The 15,398-nt window shown below is 37.9% G+C and overlaps 1 protein-coding gene across 1 annotated transcript in view; it reads left to right on the forward strand.

The window, feature by feature from the left end:
* The window catches only part of LOC149805258 (uncharacterized), a 115,120-nt gene extending 100,093 nt beyond the window's left edge, over nt 1–15,027 (forward strand). The window contains exon 17 of the transcript XR_016418413.1: nt 14,906–15,027. The gene's annotated coding sequence lies outside the window, so the exon portion shown is untranslated. The remainder of the gene's footprint in view (nt 1–14,905) is intronic.
* Nucleotides 15,028–15,398: the final 371 nt, after the last annotated feature.

Below are 15,398 nucleotides of genomic sequence, written 5' to 3' on the forward strand. Positions count from 1 at the left end.
AGGTCATGTGCTGGGTCAATGGAAGTATGCACATTCAGGCAACCTACAACAGGTGGTAAAAAGACTGATGATAAATATAGATTTTGAGTCTGCTTGTTGAAGTATGCACATGTTAGTGCAATCTATAAAAATGTTGACACAACTGACAAAATTGATCGATATTTGAATCTTGTATAGCATGCAAAATTATGGAATTATTTTTTAGAGAGAACATAACAGAGGATAAGTACATGCAGAAACTTTTGAGTACAAGGCAATATGAATGTATCCATGGATGTTCAATACTTTCAGCTGTTGAAAGTGTTAGATCAGTGGACTAAAAGTTTAGGTGATGATTACAAGCAATTTATAGTGTATTTATGAAAGAATTTGACAGTATCAAATAGACCACTGATGCATATACTTGAAATCTATAACATTGGTAGCCAATATCAGATGTGGATGTTATAGCATTCATGTCTCAGGAAAATGAAGAGATGTAGTGAAATGGGAAAATCCAAGTGGCATACCTCAAGAGGTTTTGATTTGTCTGGTGCTATTTGTGACTTTTATTGAACTGAGTTTTCAGCTATGCAAAATAACTTGGCAGTTTATTCATTTGCTGATGATGCAGAAATTTACAGAGCAATAAATGGTATGGAAAACTGAACAATTGCAATGAAATTATTTCCATGTTCAAGAGTGGGACCATAAATGTTTGCTAAAATTCTATTTAGAGCAATATAGGTATCAGAATTGGGGAAAAGAAGAGTGAAGATTTTGGGTATAGACCCGATCTTTCGGGTAATTTTTTGGAGCATGTTAATTCATAAAAGCTGGTGGTCAGCGACATAAAAGTTTTTTTCAAACTCAGGAGAAGATAAATAATGGCCAAGAGTATTATGGGATTAATAAGAACTGTGGAATAAATGGATGCTGACACCTTTAGATTCATTGTGTACTTGTTGGACAACACAGAAAACCAGGATTGGTGCCCATTCCTCAAGAAAATTATAGATTTGGCTGAAAATATACAAAGGAGGAGGAAGATGCTTTGTACCAGGTTGCAGACAGACTTCAATTAACTTTACCTTCCAGTCCTAGCATATCTATAAGTTAAAGGTGACATGGTTGAATTGTGCAGATTATTATGTGAAAATATGATAACCAGGTTACTGACATTATTGAACTGAGACAAAATGCAAATGATGTCAATATAAGATAAATAAATTATCATCAAAAACAGAAATCAAGAAATCTAGCTTTGTACCAAAACATGTGACTTATGGAAGTTTGCTGAGTCGGTGGAATCAACCAAATCTACTTAGTAATTTAAGAGAAGACTATAGGTATTGAAGAGAATGTATGTGATTGTACTGGTAGGTCTTGTCTGATGATAAAAGAATCTAAATAGAGCATGTTCAATCACATGAAGCAGTACTTGTTTCCTTGGATGCTGGATGAATTTCAAATTGCCAAAGAGGTCATATGGTTGATGATAGAATTCAAATGGTCTTTAACTTCCAAAATAGCATGGAGTAAATTTTAAAAAAGCAAAGAAAAAAGGGCTTAATGTGTACAGAATAAACAGAAAGGTTTATAAGTCTTGGGTTTTCTTGTGTTCGGTCCTTGGAAGTAACTAAAATACTATATAGAAATGTGGAAATGGGCACATAAGTTGACCTTTAGTGTAATTCCAAAATAAATTTTCTTCAGGAAAAAAGCTAGTCAGATGTACAGATATTTTCAGCAGAATTACCAGATCAAGGTGATCTGGCACTTGGGGACCAGATTCTTCATCGATATTTAGCCAGATAAAACATTTTACTCAACATCCATTTTTCTACTAGTTTAAAAAAATGTTAGGTACAACAGGGCCTAATACATACCATTGTGAGAATTTTATTTTTAATTACCATGATAATTTGATACATAAGCATTAGAGGGGTAGCTATCATGCATGGACAGTAGAATTAGTAAGCAGTACTCTTTCACATACATAAAACCCAAATCTGTGTTTCAGAGACAAGTTACAGGTTTTCTTTATTCTCACTGTAGTTATAAGCCCTAAACTGTTGGACTGATTATCCTAAATTTCAGCCTATATAAAAATAGTAGGCATTATCATTTCAGCGCCATACATCGTTACCCTCCCACTTTCTTTAAATCAAGGTCAATTTTCATTTAAATTTTGCTATATCATCGGAAGTTCCAAATAGTTCGATGTTGGATTTTTAGTTTAACTCTGATTTCAGATAAATTCATTTTTTATCTAGATGCATACACACCCTCACTACTTCCTACCAGTGTAAGATAATGGCATTTGACGATCTTGTTTAAGTTTTTAATTAAGGTTTCACCACTTGGTCTCAAGACATTGATATTATGAGGTACTGGTAGAGCAAAGTAAACTTTGCCATATGGTCGTAACAACTGGCTGTGGTGTGAGTATTCATGATCATTTACTATCAATCAGTGTCAGATATTTGGAGTGGCTACCGTCTCTAGTAAAGGCCCTCCACATGACGCTTCCCATTTGATGGAATTGCCCCCACCTCTAGTGACCCCAATATGCTATCTGCATGAGCCCAGAGAGTTGGACAGCTGTGAGCATCGCGCCGCTGATCGTATACGGTTTCTGGACAATTAAACGTGACCTGTAGGAACACTCTGGACAGTTTTCTTGTACAGTGTTCAAAGTTCCCAACACGGTGATGAGCGCCCTCTTCCTCACAGGGTTCATGCGAGATGAGCTGCATGTCGTGCCAGACAACACTTAGCTATCCAGAAAATCCATTTTATCTAATTAGAGGTGTATGAAATCTCATTTATAAATGGCAGTACCTATTCAAACAGATCTACTGAGCGACTAGAAGAATTGGATCCCTGCGTGAAAAGGATCCGGCGTGGACACTTCAAACACACTTAAGTATATTGAGAGCCGGGTCTTTAAAATATGGTCATCCATAGAGAGGACAACATACGCAATAAATATATTTGCCCTGAGCGAATATTGAAAATCAGATCTCAGCGTTTTGTGAAAATGGTTAGGTCTGCTTGTCAACAATTTGGCATTACCGATTGCAGAGTCAATAAATTCTGGCTTGTCCAGCAGGCGACCTATTGATCCAATGCAGCCACAAAAGAAGTTTCTTTCACATGAGCAAATAAATGAAATACGAACGCTTTATGATTTTAAAAATGTCAATAAAATTGTACAGTAGTTTAAAGTCATGTTAAAAAAACACAATGCTTAAAAGTGGTTCCAACATCGTCTGCTGTTAAAGTAATTCATAAGAGGCAACAGTAAACGATCACATAATAACAATGTCTGGTCTGATAGATCTTTCCCCAGAGCATAAAGAAGAGTCAGTTTTTGCGTGGAAAGGTTAATATGTTATTGAAAATTCTTAGGTACTTTTAAATATGGTCCTTTGCGAGACAGACTGGCCTTTCGCCAGAGCAGATGAAGGAGACGAACCTTTCCCGAACAACGGTTCACGCCTGCTAGCCTGTTTCGTCATGGCTAGTAATTCTAGAACCTCCTCCACCGATGCTTATGTCTTAAGTAGCGAATGTGTAAACTCTTCTAACTCTGTCGCCCGACTTTGTTTGAACGTGGCCATAAGCTCGGGTTGTTATCCCATCGGGATAAATCCATTTATTCGTGTCCCTCGGGGATAAGCACGCCTTTATCAGACTATATGGCTTCATCTGGTGGTGTGTATTTATTACTACTAATAACCGCGTTGATTTGGTGAAACTCGTTTTCCTGCGTGAGGCTCTTGACATATAGCTTGTGTCGTAAGTCAGCCATAACTGTTTATCTTGCAAACAATGCTTTTGAGCATATATACTGTCAGCACGCAGGATTAAGTACTTCTTAGGGCATTGGCCTACGATAGGGGTGCCGTTATATTTGTCCTTAAACTTTCTTGCCATCATTTTGCTAGCGTCGCTCTGTAAAGGGTGACCTTCTGGGCAGTCACTCGTACCGTAAATTCGGCGATTTCACCACGTCCCTATTGACTTATTTCGCCTCTGCTTTCACTAGCAGATTGGCAATATCGGTTTGTAAGAGCTTGATTTTAACACTGTAACGCCCATTTATGTGGTTATAATAAAAATCATGCAATAATATTTCGATAGATCAAATACGATCTGCCCTGTGTAGACCTGGCGGTTAAAATTTAGTCTGGATTTGGTAGAGTTTACTGCCAAGAGGCTATCCTCAAAAATTATATTGGTCTTAAAAGCTTGTTCGGCAATTAGTGAAAAGGTCATATATTTTCCAGGCTGTTATAAATGACTGATGTTTGCCGATGAAGCCATTCCCAACGCTGCCATTAGCAAGCTGACCGTCGTATTTCCTTAGGCTGTGAAAGAAAACGGTGACTTGTTTATTCTGGACTTAGATGGGGTTGAAGGTTACATCTATTATGGGCTGCTCCTCGATATTGGCCTTTGATGTGACAGTGGTCTCTCATCCTGGCATCACCCAGCCATTTTCGGCAGATGTGACAGACATTAGCAGCTTCAAACGTAGCTGTGTCCAGTCATCATAAAAGGTCGAGGGATGGCTAATTCCTATTTGTAGCTTAAAATTTCTTTCTCCAGACTAAGGATAAAACGGACTAGCGCGTCATTCCTTCTGTATATGACTGGCTGTTTGGTTTTACCGTCACTGACTAATGATGTAGCAAAAGCCACACGGATGCTGGCTTGAGGTCTTATATATATCGATGTTGGTTTGATCGACCATTTGCCGCTTTACTTGCACATGAAGAGTCTCAATGTCATTAAAGATAACGCAGGGAACTGCCATCTAATAAAAGAGGTGGCCCTGGAAGAAATATCCTTTAGTAGTCCTTAACGTAGCTATCTAAAAAGGTCATGTCTTTAGAAGGCATGGAGGCATCTACAGCAGACCTACTTTCACTCCCTGTATTAGCGAATCCTTTAGGCCAGAGTGATCCAAATACAGGCCTGCGGGTGACATGCTTATATAAAAAGTCAGTTTAGAAGATGTTGGATCACTTGATTTACGCCATTATGGAAAGATTTTAATTTCATACACAGTGCTGCCTGTTATCTGCCAAAGCATCAGGAGGTTGACAGTCTTGTTCAGAGTTTTATTGGGTATATGTATTGGGGCAGAATGTGTGCTGCCAGCCAAGGATGTTGACGGTGATGGTAGAGTTGAGGTTCTCAAACTTAATAATATCAGAGACCTTTGACGAAACTAAAGTTGCTCAAAGCGTATCGTTCCGTGGTATTTAGTATACTTGATGGTACGTTAGGGGTGATCGTCCGCATGATACAGAGCAGAAAGAATATTCAATTCAAATTTTAAAAACTCGTGATTTGAAGATTGCTCACTTTGGGGTGGGGATGTGCCCTTTTACCTCAAAACGGACGATACTAATTAATATAAAATTGTATTTCCTCACATCTGAGAACCATCATTTTGGTCCTTTGTTCGTAAACTTGTCAAGCTGCACTTAGATCGTTGCATAGGTCTTAATGATGAGCTCATTGAGGTCATCATCCAACAGTGCCACGTCTGGTCGGGTGTCTGATAAGTATGCAGGCACGGAGCTAGCTTTCCATTCTGTTTTTCCCTTTCCTATACTCTCTGTATTCCTATCTCATCTGTCAGAATGTTGACCAGTCTGGAAGTCGTAGCCCTGAGTAGCTTGGAAATGTTCACTTCGATATAAGTTAAAGCTGGAACTGGAGCAAGAAGGGTCTTTGCAGCTCTCTGTCTGGTCCGATGTTGTGCCGCTTTGAATAACATCGGGGTTAGTATGGGTGACTGCCTTGGAGTCGATGCGGGTGGCTGTCTTGGGGATATATGCTTTTGCTGTCTGTGAGATGGCACAGGTTGTTTCCCGGTTTGGTTGGCTGATGCCATTCTAAGGTGGCCACTACTATCTCCAGCATTTCGTGCTTTGTGACTTTCACATTCCTGAGTAAAGCATTCATTTTTCCTATTATCTGCAAGACTAGTAATCGGTATCCCATGGTCGATCGTCTCTCCAGTTGTTATGGTGCTGACCTTCGCAGACATGCCACTACTGTGCTATCATGATCACAAGAGGCCCAACTATACCAATCACCAAAAAACTCACGGGGTTTAGTAAAAGCGTTGCTATTATGTCACATAGCAAATGTAATGCTAGGAGGAATCAAACCCAAATTACATTACTACTGGTTTTGTAGAATTTCCGTTTTGCAAAATGATGCATCAGTTGTTTTGTCATGACGTTGTGTTTCGTGTACAGGTTGAAAGTTCTGCTCCTAGCATTCCCATTGAGTTGATGCGCTTCAAACACCACGTATGTGAACACTCGTCCTTTCCCGAAGCCACATTGATTCTCAGGCAGGAGCCCTTGATCGATGCGGTGCACAAAGCGATTTAGATGAATTCTGGCGAGAATTTTGTAGGCTATTAACTACACGTAGATATCCCGATGGTTTTTCTTAGGATTATCTGCTGCGTCTAGTAGATGAAGGATGCATCAGTGTACTCCTGGGGTATAATTTCTTGAGTACACATTGACTTGAAGAGTTGATTCAGTTCCTGTGCAGTGTCTAGCCTCCAGCTTTGTAGACTTCTACCGGAAAAGCAACTGCTTCATGTCGTTTGCCAGCAGATCATTTGCTTTCTCAGTTTCAGTTAGCCTTGGAGGATCAGCAAGAGATATATTATTTCCACTCAGGACAGTCGATCAGATCTCATCGATATAAGAATGTTCTTTTAGGATGTAGTTAGTGTTATTTTCATCTTTATAGTATCTTGTCCTTGTCAGTAAAATGTGTGGTGTCATAGGCCCTCAGTATTGGATATGTTCCTATTTCTTGTATATTGTCCTCACAGCATCATAGTTCTTCGTGTCATTCTTGTTTGTGACCAAAACGTTTTTGATTTTACTATGGTGCAACTGGGGATTTTGGATGCAGTTGAGTATGTCTCTGACAAATGACAAGAATTCCTAGACGTCCAAAAGTTGGCATCACTTTTTTCTAATTGTCTGCATATTCTTCAGCAATGGTTGGTTCACATTGTCCTGTTTTAATTTGGCGACACTGAGCTTTTTGGTCGAATTTTGCTTTGCAGCCTGTTTGCTTTGAAGCTTGTGATCAATCCAGCATTATGCACTTCTTATAGCTCTGGTCATTCAGACATCCTCCCTGTCTCTTCTAACGACAATGGCGTAGTCAATGAGATGACAGTTCTTGGAGCTAGTGTGCATTTAAGATGTCTTACTGCGGTTGGGCAGGAGGAAGACTGTGTTGGTGATTACAAGGTCGAGCTCAGCCCATTTCTACTGTAAGAGGCCGTTATTACTGTATTTGCCAAAGTCATTTTTGTCGATATCGCCTTGGCATGTCTGGTAATCTCTGCCAACTTTTGCATTGAAGTCACCGAGGGTAATTAGCTTGTCGGTCCCTGATATTTCTGTGATAGGAGATACTAGGTCTTCATAAATATTTGTCTTGGATCTCCTCTGGGCTGGTCATGATGGGTGAATAAACGCGGATGAGTTCTATCTACAGACAGTCGGATTTTCATTTCATGAGACTTTTATTTACGCCATTTGGGAGATTGTTGACTAGCTGTGATTTGATTGCAAAGCCACCACCAAATTAAACTCGCTGGTCTTTACTTCGGTAACTCCAGAAGGGGGTGTAGCTGACTCCTACGTAGGTGAATTGCCTTTAGCCAGAGAAGTTTCACTCGGGACCACTATCTAGATTCTGGCCATTTCTCTGCTATCTAGAGCTGTTCGTCTCCCAAGTATATTTACTGATGTATTGTTTATTGGTGTGCACCGATGATGAGTGGCGTCACCTTTGACTTCTTGTTCGATTTTCGACCGCTAAGATAGGATCTCCATCAAGCGTCGTACGCTGACCAAGGTTAAGGTGAATCACTTTTGGCATGTTTAGGGAAGTTTTTTCTAATTCTTTTCATGCTACAGAAGTTAGCAACGTGACTGTAAAAAGAGCTGTTTAGTCACCCAGGGGCTGCCGAATTCCGCTGCTGTTTCGACCCAGTAGAAATCTACTTTATACCCTGAGTCACCTATGTGCAGGTCTGCAGCTACAGCTCCCAGTTTAACCACAATTGCTGATTTGTCTCTCGCCCAACTCCACAGAACTTGAACGTGTCTGGTGAAAAGAGGGGATAATGGCATGGCGTGCACTTAAGTCGGATTTAAATGTAGTAATGTTGCTCAGAGTAACCCGGAGTCCCTCATACAGGCGTATGACACTAAACTCCAGTGTCACGACAATGTCGATACGTCTGAAGACGAGTCCGGGTGCAGTGGATGACAATCGGGTCGAAGGGATGTCCACTCTGACTAAAGTCACGGATAGTACAGTATATTTCTATTTACGACGTTTACCTACCATTGGTTCGAAGAGGGGCGGCGAGGAACAAATAGGCACTGGAATGTTGAATTCTTAACGGTAGTGATATTCATATTATAGAGAGCTGGAAACGTCGTATTTACATGCCTGACAACAAAGATAACTTGACCGTTTGCTCATGTTTGACTCGGTTACTGGAAAGTTCTTGCTGCAGAAGTTGATCTTTATTCGTTAACTGGAAATGATTTTATTAGACTCTGGTCAGATCAGGAGGACGCTGACACAGGAATAAACTGCTACCCCTTAGCAGGTTTGTCAACTCATACCAGCTTTCTATGGCCCTGCTATTCTTCTAATTTGTTCTTGTTATCGTAAACCCCAGGAGCTACCGTTACACGAGTCAGAACAAGTTATAGAATTGCCAAAATGACAAGTCTAATTTTATAAATTCCTTCAGCAATATTCAGTGAAAATCTCATCAACTTACATAAATCAAAGCATTCCATCAAATATTTTATACGAAAATTTAAAGTGTATGTTGAGTCTAGTATAGAAAACAAGTAACATACTTGACAGGCTCTCTTTTTACCGAGAAACATGTAATTTATTTCTACATGCATGCAAACATATTAATTTACTTCATTTTACAGAGAATATTTAATATTTAACCACAATTATTTTTTAAATGAATATTTCAGTTTACAAGGTTGGGATCAACAAAAATGCTTGTTCATGCCACCCATAGACTTGCCTGTTTATATTTATATAAGTTAGTCAAACTACTTTCTTTGCTTTTGAATATTTACAGAATTGCTTTAACATTGACATAAATGTATATACAAACTTACGGTTAACGTGGCGTTAACCTGTAGGTCATTGACGATATCATCTCTAAAAATGATGAATAAGACGTTCAACCTAATTTAATAAATTGTGACGTTCAACCTAATTTAATAAATTGTGACGTACATTGTATTCTACATTAGAAATCCTGGAATAACTACGCTTTTGTGATCCTCACTTTGACCTAAAACTATCATCGCTGTCAATATCTAACATGTTGACCTCCCCCCCCCCCTCGAAGTTTTCAAGTTCTTCCACCAGTCCATATTTTACATTATACCAACCGAGATAAAAACCATTCGAGGATGATCGCAGGAATTACAGATTACCGTCTGTACTTGCTTATGAGTCCAGCCCAACGACAAACAACATAGGCCCTGATCTGCCGTCACATAGTGCGCTGGCAGATAATGCCCTTTTTTAATATTGTTTATTCCTAACAAACTGCATAGAACCACATCTGCCGTGACATTGTTCTTTTTTTCTACTGCAAAGAGGTAGTCGTAAAAATACAGGAGTTAAATAGAAAAGAGTTATGACAGTTTTTTGATTTCTTGAAGCAAGCAAGCATCCAATACGACGTATGAGATTGCTGACGTTATTCCAGAGTTCTTTCGGTCAAACTGATTCGTTACGGAGTGTCGATGGTAGTGTGATCTAGACTCATCAAGATTTTCTTAATTACCCTCTATTTCCAATGCTACTATCATAGACATATCAAATAAATGGATTGTCAGTAAAGAATGCACTTTTCGTGACAGACTCTCGCCAGGTTGTGGATTTTGGGGCCATTAAACCTTAAAAGGCTGATGCGAGAGTTACATTTATTGTGACCTTCTTCCTATTGATTTCACTAAAGAACCCTTATTACATGAATGGTTCAATCAAAGACCCAAATTCCAATAAGCGTTTGAGACAGTGGGAAAAATGGATGACAGCGGAAGAAATGGAAAGGGAGTGACAAGGACAAAACCCCCACTTTATATTTTAAGTGGTGTGATCCTAGAACATTTTAAATTGCTTTTAGTCGATTCTGCACAGTAATGAAATACTGTTAAATGTTTGTTTTAGTTTTTCATTATTCCGTTTATTGCCAAACTATATGACCTGTTATGTTACTAACCTGGACCGTTTGAACTTAAACTTTAATTATTGATTAATTTTTCTTTCGTCACTTTTGTAAAGTGTTTCTCAATGGCTCTGAAAATGTTGGAGTGATGTGCTTTTCTGTGGAGGAGAAAATTGGAGAACTCGTAGAAAATCATAAAAGGTACATAAACAGTTACAGCAAAAGTGGTTTAGTGGTTAGCGCACCGGATTCACGACAGTAGGATGTGGGTTCGAATCTTACCATCAGTTCAGCCCAGTTTGGCTACGGTGGTATGTTCTTAGGCAGTGCACTTTACTGCAATTGCCTCGACAAGATATAAGCTCTCAAGCATTGACAAACCGTCAAACACTAAACCAACCCAAACTTAAAAAGCGTCACGCCACTTTCTGGACTGATTTTTAAATGATTTTGTAATCAACAATTGTGAACACTAGACCTGGACCAGTCCGATTAGCTGACTGGATGAGATTATATAACCAAGCCATAATTTATTTCAAAAAAGTGATTTTAAATTAATTGATTTAGCCTCAAAAGTATATTGACTGGCTAGTTTAAAGACTGGTTTCGATCTTTTCTTCAATAAACAGTGTCCTATATAGTTTTCTGTCAAAGTCAGCTTTCCTAACTAGTATCCGAAATTATTGTACTTGAATATGGACTCGTGTGGGAAACATTATTTCAAATATATGTCACGTCGATGTGTATTTTGAAGTATCTTCAGCGCAACAACTGTTTTTGGTACATGATTATGTACTGATAATCATCTAAGGCAAGGACGATATCGGGTGCAAACTTTCAGACATTAAATACAGTTTTAAAACATTCTCGCATATATAACGCGATCTTAACACATCTGACATAAAGCATTCTTAAAATATCTGATATAAAGCGATCTGAACATACCCGATATAAAGCGATGTTAACATATCTGATGGGTATGATATTACTTTGCCTGCTAACTATATCAAACGTAGGAGAAACCCTTAAATAAATGCCATTTCGAGTATTATGTCTGTTACAAGACGCACACCTTACGGTGTGTATTTGGTTCATTCTTGTAATATATTCCCGAAGGTCTATTCTTCGATGCAAGGTTTCTATTGAATTTAGTACACCTAGTAAAGAATGAAGGACAGGTGAAAGTATTTGTTCTGTTGTGTTCCACGGCAGTTCGCAGCAGGAAGCTACGGGACAGATAATTAGTAGATACCTTATAATCAATTATTATCATGATATTCTTAGCATCTGCATTGACTGATAAGTACTGACAATAACAGAAAACATGATAGCAGTCTAGAATTAGCTACTGTCCAACGAAGAAAAATTTATAGATGCTCCAGAAATGTATATCTATTTTGTTTTCTTCTTCCTATTCATCTCCTCCCCTATGAGAGTACAGGGACTTGACAACGCCTCGCTTGCGGACCCATTTCTGTGCTGTCCTCTGAAGTTCGGCCCACGTTGGTTCTGGCAGCCTTAATCACTTTATCGACAGACCCGCGCCAGGTCTTCTTTGGTCTCTCCACCTCACTCTTACCTTTTGGGTACCATTCCGGTCTCGAGTTCTTAGAGCCGTGGAGCAGGACAGACTTCATGTTTATGTTGAACAATCGGATCTCGTTCTTTTTAGAGAGGGGTGATGAGCTCCATGCCTCTTTCAAGATGTTAAATACTTGTCTTGCTTTACCTGTTCTGTTCCGGGTGTCTTGGTAGGTCCCTCCATTGGTCATACATAGGCGAACAGTTCAGCTTCCTTTAGGTCCACTCCATCGAATTGTATTTTGCTTTCTTGTTTATTGTTTATTCATTTTTTTGGTTTTCTCTTTGTGTATGTGAAGTCCAGTCTTTACTGCTTCTTTCACCAAGTGGCTGGTCTTGGCCTGCATGACTTTGTTTTTAGACATGCGTAAATGACATTCGCGTTCTGCAATGGAGAGGTTGTGCCTATATTTTTATAGTCTCTAATTCGTCACAAGCCACCGACGAAAATTTGCTATATATTTTGATATAGAGAGTAGCCGATTTTCGCCTGTGACTTGCGACTATGAGCCCCTGGATGTTTGTTTTCAAATAACTACATATAAAATGACTGCCTATCACACTTATGTTATTATTCGATCATTCACGCTTCTTTCTGGACCAAAATTAGATCATTCAGACGACCGATTATCCGGATGAAATCTCTTTTCCCGATGTATCCGAATAATTGAAGTTTTACTGTACGTAGGTAATTAAATTAATTTACTTTATGATTAATTTAGCACATCGGGCGAGGAGTCGAAAAACATATGGCGCCATATGTGTGAATTCAAAATAGTTAAAACAATTACAAAATGTCTTAACAACAAATAAATTTGTGGTGACGATGAATTATAAAAGTATCATAATTTTTGTGCAACATGACAAAAATATTCCAAATTTGTTTACAAGGGCATTTAACAATTTGTACAACTGGTACTGTGAATCGATCTGTTGCTGAATGCATACTTCTTTTTAAGAAGGCTAGTGAAATATATTAAGTAAAATCAAATTAAAAAATTTGAACCGATGAAATTCATCTTCGAAAGATAGCATTTTTAAATGTATATGAACTTAAACAAAAACTACTCTGTGACTGATTTCTAAAATATGATCTACTAAAGCACAAAATACATTTAGCATTAATTTCTTAATCAAGTCTTATTTACACTCTGTTATACATATTTTCAGGCAACTATCTTTCTTAAATATAAAAAATAAAACAAAAGCAAAAAAGCAAATAAAAACTAAGAGAAAAAATGGTTTCGAACACGTCGTATTTGTGTTTTGCCCTTTGTTATATATCTACGCGCACAGTTGTCGTTTTGATCTTGTACGGTTTTCGGGCAACGCGACGCATTTTTTTTATACTACTCCTGACAAATTATTTCAGATATAAAAAAAAAGCCATAAAAACTAATGCCGTCATGAATTCCAGGACAAATAGAATGCGTTTTGCTAATATATTAGGGCCATGTCGGTCCGTTCTAATTTACTATTATGTAATCCTTAATTCCAGTATTACGTAGCGATTAAAAGGATTTTCACACCAGGTAAATAATGATGCGAAATGGTAATTCATTTAAAATCCGAATCGTGAAGTTTTATCCCAGTGACGGTCACGAGGTTCGTTGAAAGTTTAAACACCCCAAATTGCATGCACTAGACTTAAGGTGTTAAACATGCAAGGATTCGTTGATCATGTGGTCATTTAAATCAACTTTATTGCGCTTTCTTTTCTCTCTCACTAACTCTTGTTTATATCTTTCTACTTTGATATTGCAGTTTACCTTCCCTCAAGGTTAAATATACAGCATTTTATAATAGGGCACTATCCCTTTTGACGTTATCTGGAAGAATTCTTTCACAGATTTGGCACCCATTTTTACAGATCGCATAAAAATGCCACTGGATCAGCAAAGCTTATATTGCCAGCCACAATTACTCAGCGGTTTTTGGAAGGTTATTGTTGCTATTATTGTGTGTGTGTGTGTGTGTGTGTGTGTGTGCGTGCGTGCGTGCGTGTGTGTGTGTGTGTGTGTGTGTGTGTGTGTGTGTGTGAACCAGAAGGAACAATGTTTAAAAGAATTCTTGTTTCCATTGCAAATGTAGATAAATATTTTAATGTTTATATATATATATATATATATATATATATATATATATATATATATATATATATATATATATATATATATATATATATGATCCGATCTTTATTGTTGGATGCGAATACGACATTTAAATATATATACAAATTAAACATGCTTTGTTCCAATTCTTGTATAACAAAGAACTACCAGATAGTTTATACTTGCCCTATAAAGAAAAGAAAACCATTTATAAAACGTGCTTCACTGTGTGTATGTGTCTTTCAGTTAGAAACTTCAACTTGCATTGAAACAGCTGATAGTACGAATGGTATAGAGCCCTAGTGAAACTGTTGAAAACGTGTTTTTATGTATTGATAACATTATGTAATGTAAAATCTTCTACAAAGCATACAGCTGTACTTCCGTTACTAACTTCGTTATTTATTTATTAAATATCCTTCTTAGCTAAAACAAACGAAACTTAACATTCAAATGTTTGAATTCAGCTTCATTGTAGGCATTTAATGCTGACATTGTTCAAGTTTAAAAATGTATTTTTGGAACAAATCAAACTTAAACAAGGTTAAAAATGGTACTGGATGCATACTCAGAGGTACTTAGCGTGCCATTGTTTGCTTTCATTGTCGGTCGGTGATCTCAGTGGCAGACGATCAAACACTGCAGACGACAGTAAGTAAACTGGATGACACCTATTCATTTGGTTACCTATCATATAAAACCAAATTTAGGTACGCACAAATATTTTATAATTGGTTTGAAGACATTATGTTGAAACAAAAATGCATGCTCGATTATAGAATTTCATCGGACACATACATACATACATACATACATACATACATACATACATACATACATACATACATGCATACATACATACATACGTATGAGATATTGGCACTCTTTGATTTTCAAATTTTTTATTATAGGTGTGGTAATCCGTATATTTACCTAATTCCAGGCTTGACACAAATGACGGAAACCATACACTGCGAGAAACAACGCCAGGAAAGACCATTTATGAAATACTACTTACATGTTGTTATGTTCTTGAAGGCTTCGACTAAATATCGGGCCAATACGACGTCTGGATCCGTAGTAAACGACCGTACTCTGTGTTGAGATTTCCAGTGCCAAATCCTAGATAAAACTCTAGGCAATCAGTGCGTAAATGATATGCCACATATCCTTTTACCTGAGGCAAATGTTCTGTATAATCTTGTTTGCTCGAGAGTTGGCAGTAAATCTTGTGCAACCTAATAAAGCTTAGTTTTTACTGTCTTTCTGGATGCTTTGATTCGCTGCCTTCACGTCTTAAATTGCACTATTTATCAGCTGGTATAACCACATTCTGGTCTAATATAGCCCTCGGAATCAGAATTATGAGCTAATGAAATAGTGAATTAAAACTATCAAAGGCTGGTATTCGAAGTTTTACATAATTTAGTATCATT

This window comes from Sinohyriopsis cumingii, chromosome 2 (assembly GCF_028554795.1).
Source record: "Sinohyriopsis cumingii isolate HCF-2022 chromosome 2, ASM2855479v2, whole genome shotgun sequence".
NCBI lineage: Eukaryota > Metazoa > Mollusca > Bivalvia > Unionida > Unionidae > Sinohyriopsis > Sinohyriopsis cumingii.